This window comes from Oncorhynchus mykiss, chromosome 7, assembly GCF_057628025.1.
Source record: "Oncorhynchus mykiss isolate SJ-2025 chromosome 7, ASM5762802v1, whole genome shotgun sequence".
Lineage (NCBI taxonomy): Eukaryota > Metazoa > Chordata > Actinopteri > Salmoniformes > Salmonidae > Oncorhynchus > Oncorhynchus mykiss.
The window spans coordinates 7,143,438-7,161,622 of NC_143028.1; the positions used below are offsets into that span (position 1 = coordinate 7,143,438).

At 44.0% G+C, this 18,185-nt stretch overlaps 1 protein-coding gene across 28 annotated transcripts in view; it reads left to right on the forward strand.

Moving 5' to 3' along the window:
- Nucleotides 1-2,113: 2,113 nt before the first annotated feature.
- The window catches only part of LOC110528838 (poly(rC)-binding protein 3), a 33,383-nt gene continuing 17,311 nt past the window's right edge, over nucleotides 2,114-18,185 (forward strand). For 12 of the 28 annotated variants that reach the window (XR_016497039.1, XR_016497041.1, XR_016497047.1 and 9 more), the window contains exons 1-3: nucleotides 2,143-2,430; nucleotides 9,739-9,831; nucleotides 11,082-11,204. The gene's annotated coding sequence lies outside the window, so the exon portion shown is untranslated. Of the gene's footprint in view, nucleotides 2,431-9,738; nucleotides 9,832-11,081; nucleotides 11,205-17,671; nucleotides 17,820-18,185 lie in introns of those variants that run through there. The other 16 variants (XR_016497037.1, XR_016497038.1, XR_016497032.1 and 13 more) reach the window with 4 other exon arrangements.

Consider the following 18,185-nt stretch of genomic DNA (forward strand, 5'->3'; position numbering starts at 1 on the left):
GAGGGAGCTCTATTTTCCTGGCCCGGGTTGAACCGAGAAATGGCGCCCTCATGTCATCTGGGGAAGGCTAGGAGGAAGGAGGGCCCTTCTCAAATCAAACAGCAATCTGCCCCCTCGGCCAATCGTCCCGAAACATACAACATCTCTTTTCCATAAAAATACATGTTTGAATGTTCAAACTAGTTTTAATTGGAAGGCAGATAAAGCGTTTTTATCGCAATCACGTTTGCACAGAATCCGACTCATCACTAATCCGATTTATCACTCCACGTCCTTAATTACTACACTTTTGTTTAGAACCGGCTAACACCCTTCAGGCCGCCCTGTTCCAAAATGAATGCAATCACCTTCACCCGATACAAACTCCTCTCATCGGGGTAACCCGAGCTTGATAAACGAATCCCCTCAGTGTAAACGTCCATATTAAATATTTGGAGAGTAGGCTACATGTCGGCGTTACAATGTAACTGAATAAAGAAACGTTGATATAGTATGAGGAGAAAACGTATGAGAATGTTTGTAAACTTTCTTTTCGCGTCACGTGTGATCTTTTATATACACATTTGGAATACGTCTAGCAGTATGAATATGCTTGAAAACGCCTGCAACATCATAAACAAACTTCAGCAAACATTTGCAATCTGAGTTTGACCTTTGGTGCTATAAATGAGGGCATAGCAATGGAGTGGTGACTGACTATCCAGTGCGCATGTTACGTAATCCTATTGTGCATTTGCCTACTTATTTTTCAAACTGTTCTTTTATGGGATTTGGTAGGGTATTTATAACATATTTACTACTCTTATAAATAGTTCTCCAAGTATAGCATGACCAATTTGATTATCATGTGGTTGGTTTTAAGTAAAAAACTGTCTCAGGCTACATGGAGAGAATCAGTCCATTGTCACAGCACTTTAAATGTTATGTGATTTAGCCAGTCATGAGATATATTCTGTGCCCTCAACAGAACCCATAAACACATATCTGGGGATTTGGTTGTCATGCAGTTATCCCAAGGCAGTCCAACAGTGTGCCTTGATTTCATGGACATCACAGCCATAGCTGTGAGGAAGGCCTCACTGCAAATTCTGGATCCATCCAACCTTTCCTTTTCTAACCAAGACCCATCTGCATCTAGTGCTGTTTCCCAGACGAAGCACTTCCTTCTGTGTCACCTCCTTTGAGAACCAGACCCTAATGGGAAAGGATAGCATGCATGCATATGGTGGCAGCCATTCTGCTGTATCACTTTCATCCATGAATGTATTCTGTGCTTTCAACTAGGAACTATCCATCTCTTTCAGATCAGTGGTTATAAGGAATCGGACAGAGAGGGAAATAAGTCTTTAGGACATAATTTCCACAACATTTTCCTGTTACCTTGGTTTGACTGTGGCAATATCCTGTATATTATTCACAGCGACCAATATTCATTTCATCGCAGCTGGTAAACCCTGCCTATATTTCCCCTCTGTGCCCATCTTTCCCCTCCCATTTTCTATTAATCTTTTATAGCCATCTCCTGTCCAGTATAGAGGAGGTACATCCTCTACAGCACAGCCTGTCAGCTGTGTTTTATTAGAGGGCTGAAATACTGCTGAATCAGAGGTTTCACCTCTCCTCCCTCTTTAACAATCAACTCTGTACGTGTGTATGCACGTGCATTCCTGTGTGTGTGTCTGTGTGTGCACGACTGCGTGTGTTCTGTTTTCAGAAATAATGCAACATGTCATGCGTAACCTCCTTTAAGAGGGTAGCCGTACATGAGAATGACTGTAGCATGCAGTACAGCACCTGGATCTCAGCTAGTGTTGTAGGGAAGAATGCTGCCTATTGTGTTATCACACTGGTCTAGGTGAATCCAAATCTAATCACTCTAATGTGTCCCAGGTCAGGGTCTTAAATCACTCACACAGGCTAAGTGCACCTTCCTAAATCTGTCATTAAGAGAGAGGGAGGTTCTAAGAGTCCAAAGGCAATTTCTCTGATTGGCTGGATGAGTCATTGCACCTATTGGCCCTGCCTTCAACGTCTCTCATTGGTCGTGCAGTTTTAAAGCTGCCTCTCATTGGGCCAGTAGGAGAGATTGGGCTGGGTCTTACTCTTGTTCTCTGTGTTTGAGTGTCTGTGGATGGGTAAGACACTCTCTCTCCCATCCTGGGAGTAACTGCTTGTGTTAGTTCCTGTCTGTAGGCTGTGTAAGTGTGTGTTTGGGTGTGTGTGTGAGAGAGAGAAAGGGAGAGAGTAGTGTTTATGTTTCACCTCCCTGTCTCCTTGTTCCCTGTCCTTCCTCTCCTCTCTACTCCTCTCTCGTTCCCTCTCCTGGACTACCCCATTGGGACCTACCCAGACCCCTTCCCTGCCTGGACCCTCTACTCTCCATCCCTGTGACTCTCCTCATCTGTCCATCTCTCCCTCTCCCAGGTCAAGGTAAGCACCACTCTTTCCTATTCAGAACGGGACTTTATCTAGCTTCCTCTAATTTCAGACGTCTGATGAATTACAACCCTGGATAAGTTTACACCATATTGCAGTTTTCTAATCAAGTGCTGTCAGGTCAGAGATATTCAAGACAGTTGGCATTGCATACAGCCAGTGATCCTGAGAAGCTCTCTTCCCTTTTTCCTCCTTGGCTGCTGTTCAAAGACGCCTGCTTGCCGGGCCCTTCTTCCTCCATGCAGACCATGGCTCTGGTGAGTCTGCTCAGAGGGAGGCAGGGAGGGAGAGAAAGAAGCAGGGGATTAAAATCAGCCAGCAAGGCCACATGGATTTCATCTACCCAGACTAAGCTCAGTCTAAAAGAGGTCCCTTATCTCTCTCCTCTTTTTTGGTCTTTGAAACATGGGTATCCTGCTCTCTGGGCATGGCCGTCTCACCTCATTTGAAAGTTTAAAATAAAAAGTAAATTCATGCTCGGGTGCAGTGGTGGTTGTTTGTACCAGGCTGACTCGTGTTTTGTTGTTCTTTTAGGCTGTTGTTGTCATATGCTTTGACCTAATTAGCCACAGATGCTCCAACAGTAGGTACAAAACAGTATCCCCACTTCCCCTCTTAGAAATGCATTGTCTCCTGTACTGTGGAGGTTGTGGGAGCACCATTAGCTAGCAAATGGAATTATGTTGCACACAGGATAATTGCCTTACCAGATATTGTAATTACCTGCTAAATTGAATCAAAGCCATGGCCTCACTGCATTCCCTTCTGTAAACAGGGTTTAGAGGGAAGGCATGCTGACTGGTACTGAGGATGGACAGGATGTGCTCTGCTGGCTGTCTGATTGGACTTCCTGTTTTGAATCTAGTTAGGAGGGAGGGCTGAGTGTGTTGATGTAGTCCCTCAAATAAATATTGTTCTGTATACATACGACTGTGCTTTTACTAGCCAGTTAGACCCGGCACATTGTAACTACTGTGACCTGCATGTGATACCGGTTTGTTGGGGTCATCTTGACTAATTTCAAACATATATCAACTGGTGGTGATTGTACAAATATTCTCATGGCATCTTGTTTTATTAGATGCATAGCTACTTGTACTAGAAACAAACAGAGTTAAATAAATGTTGACATTTTTCCCCTTACAAGCTTCACACGTATTTGATAACAATTCAACGGCTGTTGTTTGGAGTAAAAACACAAGGATGCGGTGTCTATGGCTTGAAAAGTCAAGAGACGAAACGGTTCGCCAATAGTGCTGTTAACGTTGTATCCTTGACTTCTCAGTTACCCTCTGTCTGCATAGTAGGACAGCAGAGTTCAAAAGACATTCAAGATCCAGAACCTGCCATTCAGGCAGTACTGTGTCTTATTGGTCCATTGTCAACCTCTCAATAAGATGGATTCATGTTTTTTAACGAGTGTGGGAAATGCAGCTCAATAATGTGACATTTATTGAAATCATAAGAATAATTCAATTGTCATATTAACTCTCTGAAGTGTGCAGGTGTTAGCAGTGGAGCCGTATCATGTTGTAATCTATGTTCCGTATCTGCTCTATGCATCCATAGTACTGCAGCTCTGAAACATACCTGCTGTGTACATGCCTCAGGGTTTTGGCAGTTCAATTTACTCCCATATGGCTCTACAACAAGGAGCTGACATGAGCTGTTTTTATCAGGTGTAAGGAGGAAAACTGATGATGATGGCTTATAGAACTCAGGGCCCCAAATGGAACAGAATACACAGCCGTATGGAAATTGGAGGACATTTTGACAGATTTGACGTGTAAGTGTTTGTGCGTGTGCGTGCTAGCACCTTCTAGTGTGCAGTAGGATGACATGTTGATAAGTGTGTATTGTCCTGTCAACAATAAGGAAGGAAGGACTTTACTTACCCATTGATGGACGTTAGGGATGATACAATAGCTTCTCATTACCACACCTCTGTGTTCAATAGGCTCATTAGGTTGTATTCTATTCCTCCTGCACCCATTTGCACCATAACTCATAACAGGATGTAGTGTAAGTGATACCCCGGCCTGAGAGAGAAACCTGAGTCCTCTCTCTGTTCACTGGCCACACAGAGGAGAGTTATGGCCTGGGAAATAGAGATATTTTTGTCTCAGAGAAAAACAATCTCTCTTTCTCTCACTCTCTCTCTCTCTCTCTCTCTCTCTCTTTCTCTCTCTCTCTCTCTCTCTCTCTCTCTCTCTCTCTCCTTCCCTCCATAACCTGGTTTGACAACCATTAGTCAGTTTTATGATGTTGACGGGAGGATTATAGACGGCTCACTCTTTCCTTTAGACACGTTTCCTCTGAAGCGTCTGCAGGTGCAGCACACGGAGCAACTGATGATTGTCACTGCAGCGTCTTACAGTAAGCCGAGCCACTCTCCCTGATCGCTCTCTCTTTGGGAAGGAGGGGGTAAAGATGAGTACGAAGCACAGAATACTCAGGGGACGAGGATGTGTAAAATATCATTTGTCTTCATCTAATACGTGATGCTGTTTTGTCATGTGTCTATGCAAGCCTTGTCTGTCCCTGTTTGGTACACAAGCATTTCTGGAGAGAATGGATTGTCTGGCCGTCTCGGTTGACACGCACATGGCAAAGCTGTTGTTGAAACAACCTTGTGCAAACCATCTGCACTTCCAGGTTAGCTACAGTACATATTAACTATACACACCTATAGATGTAGAATAGGATCAGAGACGAAGGCAGACATCTCAGTACTCTCTTTGAGCTGTTGTATTTCTGCCTGTATTATAGAATTAACTGAGTAGACCGGAACAGGGCATTCGCCTCAGACTGACATGGAAATCATGTTATACACACTATTTAGTCTTATAGAACTCAGTCTCATTTCAAAGCATCGCATTTTGGTTGATACCGCAGCCCTGTTGTTGTCAGAAAGCCCTGGAGGTTAAACAGGGTCAAGTTATGCTGCAGCCCTTATGACTGTGTGGTTAACAGGGTAAAGTTACACATACTAACGGCCATAATTTCAGTACTTAAACCAACATGGTTATTATCATCACTAACATACTCTTACTAGTGGCCTTTACGGTGTTGATGTCAAAGCAACGTACAATTAGAGAGCAGTGATATTTCTCTCAGCAAGAGGTTGAAAGAGGGAGAAAATGGAGGGATGAAATAAAGAGGTAGATGATTACTTTAAAGGGGCAATCCACAGTTGAAATAATAAAGCGTTTCCTCCACTTATGTTTGGTAAAAGGCTGAGGGATGTGCCTGGAGAAATGTTACCACTTTCAAATTCATAGACAGAGATATAGATGCAAGGATCGACCAACCAAGATATCAACATTATAGTTTTAAGCATGCACTGTTTGTTTACAAGTACAATGTTTACAAACATTGGAGTAAAACAAGTTGACATTTTGTGGTTCTGATGGAGTACGGTAGTTGAACTAAGCTCATAAGTTATGTTATTCAATGTTCAAAAATGTACAGTTGAAGTCGGAAGTTTACACACACCTTAGCCAATTACATTTAAACTCAGTTTTTCACACTTCTTGACATTTAATCCTAGTAATAGGTCAGTTAGGATCACCACTTTATTTTAAGAATGTGAAATGCCAGAATAATAGAAGAGAGAATGATTATTTCAGATTAGATTTATTTCATCACATTCCCAGTGGGTCAGAAGTTTACATACATGCAATTAGTATTTGGTAGCATTGCCTTTAATTGTTTAACTTGGGTCAAACGTTTTGGGTAGTCTTCCACAAGCTTCCCACAAGAAGTTGGGTGAATTTTGGCCCATTCCTCCTGACAGAGCTGGTGTAACTGAGTCAGGTTTGTAGGACTTCTTTCTCGCACACGCTTTTTCAGTTCTGCCCACAAATTTTCTATTGGATTGAGGTCAGGGCTTTGTGATGGCCACTCCAATGACTTTGTTGTCCTTAAGCCATTTTGCCACAACTTTGGAAGTATGCTTGGGGTCATTGTTCATTTGGAAGACCCATTTGCGACCAAGCTTTAACTTGATGTCCTGAGATGTTGCTTCAATATATCCACATAATTTTCTTTCCTCATGATCCCATCTATTTTGTGAAGTGCACCAGTCCCCCCTGCAGCAAAGCACTCCCACACTATGATGCTGTCACCCCCGTGCTTCACGGTTGGGATGGTGTTGTTCTTCGGCTTGCAAGCATCCCCCTTTTTCCCCCAAGCATAATGATGGTCATTATGACCAAACAGTTCTATTTTTGTTTCATCAGACCAGAGTACATTTCTCCAAAAAGTATGATCTTTGTCCCCATGTGCAGTTGGAAACCCTAGTCTGGCTTTTTTATGGAGGTTTTGGAGAAGTGGCCTCTTCCTTGCTGAGTGGCCTTTCAGGTTATGTCTATATAGGACTTACTGTAGATATACAGTGCCTTGCGAAAGTATTCGGCCCCCTTGAACTTTGCGACCTTTTGCCACATTTCAGGCTTCAAACATAAAGATATAAAACTGTATTTTTTTGTGAAGAATCAACAACAAGTGGTACACAATCATGAAGTGGAACGACATTTATTGGATATTTCAAACTTTTTTAACAAATCAAAAACTGAAAAATTGGGCGTGCAAAATTATTCAGCCCCTTTACTTTCAGTGCAGCAAACTCTCTCCAGAAGTTCAGTGAGGATCTCTGAATGATCCAATGTTGACCTAAATGACTAATGATGATAAATACAATCCACCTGTGTGTAATCAAGTCTCCGTATAAATGCACCTGCACTGTGATAGTCTCAGAGGTCCGTTAAAAGCTCAGAGAGCATCATGAAGAACAAGGAACACACCAGGCAGGTCCGAGATACTGTTGTGAAGAAGTTTAAAGCGGGATTTGGATACAAAAAGATTTCCCAAGATTTAAACATCCCAACGAGCACTGTGCAAGCGATAATATTGAAATGGAAGGAGTATCAGACCACTGCAAATCTACCAAGACCTGGCCGTCTTCAGCTCATACAAGGAGAAGACTGATCAGAGATGCAGCCAAGAGGCCCATGATCACTCTGGATGAACTGCAGAGATCTACAGCTGAGGTGGGAGACTCTGTGCATAGGACAACAATCAGTCGTATATTGCACAAATCTGGCCTTTATGGAAGAGTGGCAAGAAGAAAGCCATTTCTTAAAGATATCCATAAAAAGTGTTGTTTAAAGTTTGCCACAAGCCACCTGGGAAACACACCAAACATGTGGAAGAAGGTGCTCTGGTCAGATGAAACCAAAATTGAACTTTTTGGCAACAATGCAAAACGTTATGTTTGGCGTAAAAGCAACACAGCTGAACACACCATCCCCACTGTCAAACATGGTGGTGGCAGCATCATGGTTTGGGCCTGCTTTTCTTCAGCAGGGATAGGGAAGATGGTTAAAATTGATGGGAAGATGGATGGAGCCAAATACAGGACCATTCTGGAAGAAAACCTGATGGAGTCTGCAAAAGACCTGAGACTGGGACGGAGATTTGTCTTCCAACCAGACAATGATCCAAAACATAAAGCAAAATCTACAATGGAATGGTTAAAAAAGAAACATATCCAGGTGTTAGAATGGCCAAGTCAAAGTCCAGACCTGAATCCAATCGAGAATCTGTGGAAAGAACTGAAAACTGCTGTTCACAAATGCTCTCCATCCAACCTCACTGAGCTCAAGCTGTTTTGCATGGAGGAATGGGAAAAAATGTCAGTCTCTCGATGTGCAAAACTGATAGAGACATACCCCAAGCGACTTACAGCTGTAATCGCAGCAAAAGGTGGCGCTACAAAGTTTTAACTTAAGGGGGCTGAATAATTTTGCACGCCCAATTTTTCAGTTTTTGATTTGTTAAAAAAGTTTGAAATATCCAATAAATGTCGTTCCACTTCATGATTGTGTCCCACTTGTTGTTGATTCTTTACAAAAAAATACAGTTTTATATCTTTATGTTTGAAGCCTGAAATGTGGCAAAAGGTCGCAAAGTTCAAGGGGGCCGAATACTTTCGCAAGGCACTGTAGATACTTTTGTACCTGTTTCCTCCAGCATCTTCACAAGGTGCTTTGCTGTTGTTCTGGGATTGATTTTCACTTTTCGCACCACAGTATGTTCATCTCTAGGAGACAGAACGTGTCTCCTTCCTGAGCGGTATGACAGCTGCGTGGTCCCATGGTGTTTATACTTGTGTACTATTGTTTGTACAGATGAACGTGGTACCTTCAGTCATTTGGAAATGTCTCCCAAGGATGAACCAGACTTGTGGAGGTCTACAATTATTTTTCTTGGCTGATTTCTTTTGATTTTCCCATGATGTCAAGCAAAGAGGCACTGAGTTTGAAGGTAGGCCTTGAAATACATCCACAGGTAAACCTCCAATTGACTCAAATGATGTCCATTGGCCTATCAGAAGCTTCTAATGCCATGACATCATTTTCTGGACTTTTCCAAGCTGTTTAAAGGCACAGTCAACTTAGTGTATATAAACTTCTGACCCACTGGAATTGTGATACAGTGAATTATAAGTGAAACAATCTGTCTGTAAACAGTTGTTGGAAAAATTACTTGTGTCATGCACAAAGTAGATGTCCTAACCGACTTGCCAAAACTATAGTTCGTTAACAAGAACGTTTTCGGAGTGGTTGAAAAACAAGTTTCAATGACTCCAACCTAAGTGTATGTAAACTTCTGACTTCAACTGTATGTAGCAACTGCAGATTGCCCCTTTAAGGTGGAGAAAGTGGGAAGGGGCAGAAGACAGCACAGGACTTCCTTTTAGAAGTCATAAAATATGAAACAGTCTGATTCATCGTGGTAGGCTTTGCTAAGAAGCGTTCTGATGTAATAGCATATTGCATTCAGAGCATTTCTGTCCTCAGTCCAACAGTGAGTTGTATTTGAACACAGCGACCAACAGAGGGCACTGTTATCCTGTTGAAACAGCAGCCACAGCGGTAAAATTACTCCTTTCCTTTGGCAGGCCAAGCACATTGAACACATACGACTTGTCCTAAACCACCCTCAGAGTGGCAGGTTATCATTGTGTTATGGCACATTGATGTTGACGACATCCGCTGACCTCCCACTGTCTAGCCGACTATCTAATCAAGATCTAGAGACAATGTCATCATCTATATTATGGTCAATTCTATCTAAAGCGTTTCAGGGGGTCCAATAGGGGGTCCAATAGGGGGTCCAACAGGGGGTCCAATAGGGGAAATCAGAAATATTCATGGAAAAGCGGTTGATTGAGATAATCAATGTTCAATCAAAACTCACATTTAACCCCGGCCTGCAAATGTTTGACTCTTTCTCTAGTCTCCGGGTGGATCTGAAGTGGAGAGGTGGAATCTTCCATGTTATTCTGGAATGTGGGATAAGACAGGGTCCCATGACATGGACCCCTCTTTGGTAAGAACAGCATGATCTTCTGACATTACCCATTAGGCTGATAATCAACACACACACACGCACACGCACACACACACGCATACACTTTTTCACACAATATAAGGAGGCTGTTATTTTCAGCTGCAGCAGAAGGGAATGCTACTAATTTGAGTTTTTGTTGAGTTTACTAATGATGAAAGCCATTTAAGCATACACTAATGGTGTAGGTCCACATACTGTATGGTGTTTGTTCTGCCTTTTAGCCAGGGGCGGACTGACCATCTGGCATTTCGTGCAAATGCCAGATGGGCTGGTCCAGTTTTAGCCCATTGGGCCTGTCTAACTTGGGTTTGTTGTGCAAAATTCTCTTTATCTGAATAATATAGGGGGCCTCAAGGAATAAAATGGGCCGTTGTGGGGCCTCAAGAAAAAAAAATGGGCCTTCATGCGGGCCTCAAGGAAAAAATGGGCCAAAATTTAAAAAATGCCAGAGCCGATTTCGGGCCCCAGTTTTATTATATTTGACCTAGAAGTGGAGGCTTTCACCTACTGCAGAAATACTAAAAGATGAGATGTTCCATAACCTGTAGGTAGGTAGGAGTGGTTCTGAACGGATAGTTCATCACTTCTGCTCTTTTCTATCACCTGTAAGAAACACTATATATGGTCTATTCTTGGCATGTAGGTTTCTTACTTATGGTTGGCACAAATTGAGACATGGGGGAGGGGAATGGGCAGGTTATACTGTGTGCAAATTAATTACTGTAGTATTTATATAGTTTAAAAACTGTAGTGTTTTTGCAGACATTACTGTAGTATTTATATAGTTTAAAAACTGTAGTGTTTTTGCAGACATTACTGTAGTATTTATATAGTTTAAAAACTGTAGTGTTTTTGCAGACATTACTGTAGTATTTACTGTAGTGATTTTGCTGACTATAGTATACTGTAGTATTTACTATTGTATTCTACGATGTACTACAAAATGATATAGTAATACTACACATGATCGAGGCATACTTCAGTGTGTAGTATAGTATTCTACAGTATACTAGAGTTTACTACAAAATGATATAGTAAGTACTGTAGTACTCTCTAGTAAACTGAAGCATTTTTTCATGTGGGCTGAAATGATTTATTTTACAGTATGCTCTATTTTACAATACAGCGTTTCAGTCATATATATTCAAATATATCTGGAATTTAAAAAAAGTGGTAACAGTTGTATGTATGTATTCTTAATGGTTCTTATGTTTTCCTCCTCTTTCTAGAATGGGTTGATGCTGGTCCTGCTGGAGCTGATGATCTGAACCAGTCTGTCAGCCACCTAGCTCCCCCTCCTCCAAACACAACCACTGCCCATGTCCTGATCCCAGTGGTCCAGCTTGTCTGTGGTAAGTCCCTCCTTACCCCTCCCCTGCCCTCCCTCCCCATGCCCTGCCCTGCCCTGCCCACTCCTCTTTAGTTTTTTTCTATTAAAAGCACATTAAGTCTATGCTTAACTAAAGATGTCCAGTGCAGTCCATAGGCCTATACCCAAGGCCTATACCCAAGACCTATACCCAAGGCCTATACCCAAGGCCTACACCCAAGGCCTATACTCAAGGCCTATACCCAAGGCCTATACCCAAGGCCTATACCCAAGGCCTACACCCAAGGCCTATACCCAAGGCCTACACCTAAGGCCTACACCCAAGGCCTATACCCAAGGCCTATACTCAAGGCCTACACCCAAGGCCTATACCCAAGGCCTATACCCAAGGTCTACACCCAAGGCCTACACCCAAGGCCTACACCCAAGGCCTATACCCAAGGCCTACACCCAAGGCCTACACCCAAGGCCTACACCCAAGGCCTACACCCAAGGCCTACACCCAAGGCCTATACCCAAGGCCTATACCCAAGGCCTATACCCAAGCTGTTGCAGAGTTGAATGTGTAGTGCCAGGGTTGCAAAGGGCCATCTCTGAGGGTCTGGTGACTTTCTTTGCATCTCGCCTCTGTCTGTTTGTTGTGCCACTGTCAACACACGCACGCATGCGCGCGCACACACACACACACACACACACACACACACACACACACACACACACACACACACACTTGGGGCTAAGGCCACTCTCCCTCTGACACCCAGGGTAACTTGTGTCCTTTGTCACCGCAACTGGCTCGGCCACACTGGTAGCTTTAGCTTACGGCCAGTCAGTGCAGGAGTGTGCAAGTGCAAGCATTTGTGTGTCATTTCTTGTGCATTTGGTGTCTGTGTGTGTGGTCTGTAGCCTACTTGTCAGGGATAAACATGTGTCCCAGTCTCCAAGCTTTAAGTGCTCACTGTGCCACACAAGTGTGTGGTGAATGGGGATACGTACGGTATGATTAGAAGCCTCTTACTTGGGCCCTTCTGTGATGTATTCTACAGTGTTTGTATAGTCGTCCCGGTCACCAAGCTATGAGATTGAAGACCTACGGGGGAGAACATGCCACCTCCCTCTGTACATGTGGGTGAGATGCTCCGGGTGCCAGTTCAACTGACGTGGTCAAGTTCAATTTATATCACACTAATGTGTAGGCAGTATTAGACAAAGTGTTTCCATTGACCCCTGCATCAACAGCGCAGGTATAAACAGGCACACACACACACGTCTCTCTCAACTACCAGCAAAATGTACACAGTCATTAATCATCTCAAAACAAGTGATGTATGCTTCAGATACCCTACGAGAAGACAGTCGTAGAGAGAGAGGGAGGAGAAAAAAGAGAGAGAGGAGGGAAAGGAGAGAGTAGAACACAGAGAGAGAGACCCTAGAGCATGGTACATGTAGCTTTATCCATCTAAACACAAAGGGAGACAAAGTCCCCTCTCTCTTCTGTGCCCTCTGCAGATCCTTAATGGAAGAGACAGATATTACAGAGTACCACTAGCGCTTCCACTAGCTGCACCCCGCAGTACTCTGGCTGGTTATAATCTCTGTCCTGTATCCATGGTGGTGCAGTACTCTGGCTGGTTATAATCTCTGCCCTGTATCCATGGTGGTGCAGTACTCTGGCTGGTTATAATCTCTGTCCTATATCCATGGTGGTGCAGTACTCTGGCAGGTTATAATCTCTGTCCTATATCCATGGTGGTGCAGTACTCTGGCTGGTTATAATCTCTGTCCTATATCCATGATGGTGCAGTACTCTGGCTGGTTATAATCTCTGCCCTGTATCCATGGTGGTGCAGTACTCTGGCTGGTTATAATCTCTGTCCTATATCCATGGTGGTGCAGTACTCTGGCAGGTTATAATCTCTGTCCTATATCCATGGTGGTGCAGTACTCTGGCAGGTTATAATCTCTGTCCTGTATCCATGGTGGTGCAGTACTCTGGCTGGTTATAATCTCTGTACTATATCCATGGTGGTGCAGTACTCTGGCTGGTTATAATCTCTGTCCTGTATCCATGGTGGTGCAGTACTCTGGCTGGTTATAATCTCTGTCCTGTATCCATGGTGGTGCAGTACTCTGGCAGGTTATAATCTCTGTCCTGTATCCATGGTGGTGCAGTACTCTGGCTGGTTATAATCTCTGTCCTATATCCATGGTGGTGCAGTACTCTGGCTGGTTATAATCTCTGTCCTGTATCCATGGTGGTGCAGTACTCTGGCTGGTTATAATCTCTGTCCTGTTGTCCTGTATCCATGGTGGTGCAGTACTCTGACTGGTTATAATCTCTGTCCTGTTGTCCTGTATCCATGGTGGTGCAGTACTCTGGCAGGTTATAATCTCTGTCCTGTATCCATGGTGGTGCAGTACTCTGGCAGGTTATAATATCTGTCCTATATCCATGATGGTGCAGTACTCTGGCTGGTTATAATCTCTGCCCTGTATCCATGGTGGTGCAGTACTCTGGCTGGTTATAATCTCTGTCCTATATCCATGGTGGTGCAGTACTCTGGCAGGTTATAATCTCTGTCCTATATCCATGGTGGTGCAGTACTCTGGCAGGTTATAATCTCTGTCCTGTATCCATGGTGGTGCAGTACTCTGGCTGGTTATAATCTCTGTACTATATCCATGGTGGTGCAGTACTCTGGCTGGTTATAATCTCTGTCCTGTATCCATGGTGGTGCAGTACTCTGGCTGGTTATAATCTCTGTCCTGTATCCATGGTGGTGCAGTACTCTGGCAGGTTATAATCTCTGTCCTGTATCCATGGTGGTGCAGTACTCTGGCTGGTTATAATCTCTGTCCTATATCCATGGTGGTGCAGTACTCTGGCTGGTTATAATCTCTGTCCTGTATCCATGGTGGTGCAGTACTCTGACTGGTTATAATCTCTGTCCTGTTGTCCTGTATCCATGGTGGTGCAGTACTCTGACTGGTTATAATCTCTGTCCTGTTGTCCTGTATCCATGGTGGTGCAGTACTCTGGCTGGTTATAATCCCTGTCCTATATCCATGGTGGTGCAGTACTCTGGCTGGTTATAATCTCTGTCCTATATCCATGATGGTGCAGTACTCTGGCTGGTTATAATATCTGTTCTATATCCATGGTGGTGCAGTACTCTGGCTGGTTATAATCTCTGTCCTGTATCCATGGTGGTGCAGTACTCTGGCCGGATTACAATCTCTGTTCTATATCCATGGTGTTGCAGTACTCTGGCTGGTTATAATCTCTGTCTTATATCCATGGTGGTGCAGTACTCTGGCTGGTTATAATCTCTGTCCTGTATCCATGGTGGTGCAGTACTCTGGCTGGTTATAATCTCTGTCCTGTTGTCCTGTATCCATGGTGGTGCAGTACTCTGGCTGGTTATAATCTCTGTCCTGTTGTCCTGTATTCATGGTGGTGCAGTACTCTGGCTGGTTATAATCTCTGTCCTGTTGTCCTGTATTCATGGTGGTGCAGTACTCTGGCTGGTTATAATCCCTGTCCTATATCCATGGTGGTGCAGTACTCTGGCTGGTTATAATCTCTGTCCTGTTGTCCTGTATCCATGGTGGTGCAGTACTCTGGCTGGTTATAATCTCTGTCCTGTTGTCCTGTATCCATGGTGGTGCAGTACTCTGGCTGGTTATAATCTCTGTCCTGTTGTCCTGTATTCATGGTGGTGCAGTACTCTGGCTGGTTATAATCTCTGTCCTGTTGTCCTGTATTCATGGTGGTGCAGTACTCTGGCTGGTTATAATCTCTGTCCTGTTGTCCTGTATTCATGGTGGTGCAGTACTCTGGCTGGTTATAATCTCTGTCCTGTATCCATGGTGGTGCAGTACTCTGGCTGGTTATAATCTCTGTCCTATATCCATGGTGGTGCAGTACTCTGGCTGGTTATAATCTCTGTCCTGTATCCATGGTGGTGCAGTACTCTGGCTGGTTATAATCTCTGTCCTATATCCATGGTGGTGCAGTACTCTGGTTGATTATAATCTCTGTCCTGTTGTCCTGTATCCATGGTGCTGCAGTAAATTGGCTGGTTATAATCTCTGTCCTGTTGTCCTGTATTCATGGTGGTGCTGTACTTTGGCTGGTTATAGTCTCTGTTCTGTTGTCCTGTATTCATGGTGGTGCTGTACTTTGGCTGGTTATAATCTCTGTCCTGTTGTCCTGTATTCATGGTGGTGCAGTACTCTGGCTGGTTATAATCTCTGTTCTGTTGTCCTGTATTCATGGTGCTGCAGTACTTTGGCTGGTTATAATCTCTGTCCTGTTGTCCTGTATTCATGGTGGTGCTGTACTCTGGCTGGTTATAGTCTCTGTCCTGACCTACATGTCTGATGTCATCACATAGCACTAAACCGTTTAACCCACATGTCTGATATCATCACTAATTCTAACCATGGATGGATTTTCCATTAATGTGGTCATTTGATTGGATTAGTGTAACTTGTATTGCATAGGATATGTTACCACACACCCCAAGGGGTGTGTGGTATATAGTCAATATATCACGTCTAAGGGTTGGTCTTATGCACAACGCAGTGCGGAGTGCCTGGATACAGCCCTTAGCCGTGGTATATTGGCCATTTACCACAAACCCCTGAGGCGCCTTATTGCTATTATAAACTGGTTACCAACGTAATTAGAGCATTAAAAATAAATGTTTTATCATACCAGTGGTATACGGTCTGATATACCACGGCTGTCAGCCAATCAGCATTCAGGGTTTGAACCACCCGGTTTATAATGTCTTATAGAACACTGACAAATCTACAAATTGCGCATTGAGAAATTATGTCTCAAAAACACCAATCTGTTGAGGAGGTGAATAGCGTCAGTGAATGTTGCATTTGATTAGAAGTTGAAAGGACTATTCCTCTGTATATATGGACGCTGGCATTACTAAAGGAAGACCACATACGACACGTGACACAAGAGACAGACCAACACGGTTAAAGTTCCATTTCACCCCATTCATTATTGGTTTTAGCTGCAAGGCAATGTGGACCCATTACTGGCTGCATTGACCACATCAGTGGAGAGGGTCAGGCCATATTTTCCATTAGGGGCTGGGATTGTTGGTGTGGATTATGGGGCTGTGGGGGCACAGAGGGGAAGGGGAGGCTTTTAGAAGGGGAGGGGAGAGGAAGCTGCCCGGCAGAGGAGGTCTGTTGTTTTGCCTGAGACAGAAAGAAGTGCCGTGCACTCTTATCCCCACGGGTGTATAATGCTGATCATTGGGCTGAAAAGATGGTCAAAGATTACACGACTCTATTCTATGATCAATACCGGACATCAGGGCCCAGTTTTTCAAAAGCGATGCCCAGAAATATAAAATGCCTAGAAATAGAATGAGTAGAGCGGGAGTCCCCATTCAAGTCAGTGATACGTCTGTCCTATTCATTCTATGTCTATGCATTTAATCCTATCCAATAGGCGAAATCCATATGGATAACTTTACCTTGTTAAACTTGTTAAAGCACCATTCTGCCTGGCTGTAAAGTGTGTTGTAAGACAAATCTTATTCAGTGTCTGTTTGTTAGGTACTGTAGACAATGCATGGGACCAGGGGCATGTGGCTTGTGGATTCTCCGCAATCAATAATGACGTTTTTAATGATCCTGCAGCCCAGGATACGTCAGTTGGTTGTATAAAAAGTATTGAGTATTGGTATAAAATGTTCATTGGGTCAGGGGAAGTGCTTAGATAATCCCAAAAAGTCCCTTTGTGACACCCCCCCCCCCCCCCCCCCCCACACACACACACACACACACACACACACACACACTCACACAACACTCATTATTTGGTACCTCAGCCCCGCCTCCTTCAGTCACCACGTCAACAATCACTGGCGGGATCGACTGTTCCTCCTGATCCCTCTCTCCCTCGCTCCCTCTCTCCTTCACGCCCTTCTGCCTCCATCAGGCCTGCCTGTTCCTGACAGGGGACTGGGGTGGCTATGGGGAGGGTGCTTCTCCCACCGAGGGCTAGTCTGGGTTGGGCTGGGCTGGGCTGGTCACCTTGCTGGAGGCTATGAGGGAAAGTTTACATATAGAAGCAGGCCAGCCAGCGCATACCTCAGAGTGTCCGTTGTCCTCCATGTTTGTCTGGTCCCAAACTGAACCTCCATCTCCTCCTCTGGAACTTTCCCTTCATCTGAACCGGTAAGATACTGTATACTGCCTGACCATATGAATACTACTAGGTAAAGAGGCCTTCTATAAGACTCACTCTGGACCTTTTGCATGGACTTGAGATGTAAATATCCCTGCCATCTCAAGCCCATAACTAGTATGTGTGGATGCTATAGGGGTTTGTATATGTTTATAGTAAAACATGCACTGTGACTGCCTTGGGATATGGAGGAATACATTGGTCATGTCCCAATACTCTCAAATGTATTTCCTTCCTTATTTCCTTTCTTTCATGAGCACTGATAGGTGCAACGACTGGGACAGGTTTCCCAGTTCCACAATATCACTTTCACCTATCAAGTCCTTTCAGACCAGTGGGCCCTAAAGGAAGGAGACGAGGAGAGGACGCTGTCTAAACTATGGGGACAAGGCCTTAATGACTTGAGGAAAAATGGTAAAGTTCAAGTCTGTGTCTGTGGGGCTTCCACCATGTCCTCTTGGTTTTGAAGGAGAGCCAGCAGCGTTATTTGAATATAAAGCAGATTCCCTGTGACACTGTGCCTCTCTCAGCTTCTTGTGATTCAATGTGGAGCAAATTTAATGCTCTATTTGTGGTATTCTCCCATGGGCCAATCGACAGGCGGGGCGGTAGGGCGGGTGTTTTTTTGGGGATAGATAGATAGATGTTGAGTGTTTAAGAGGACATATTTAAACCGAGATATGCTTCTTGCTTCCCTCTGAACAATTGAAATTTAGGTGGGACACGCTCCTCATTGTTTGTGTTGCCCCTAATCCAATGCCTTTACCCCCGTCACCCACA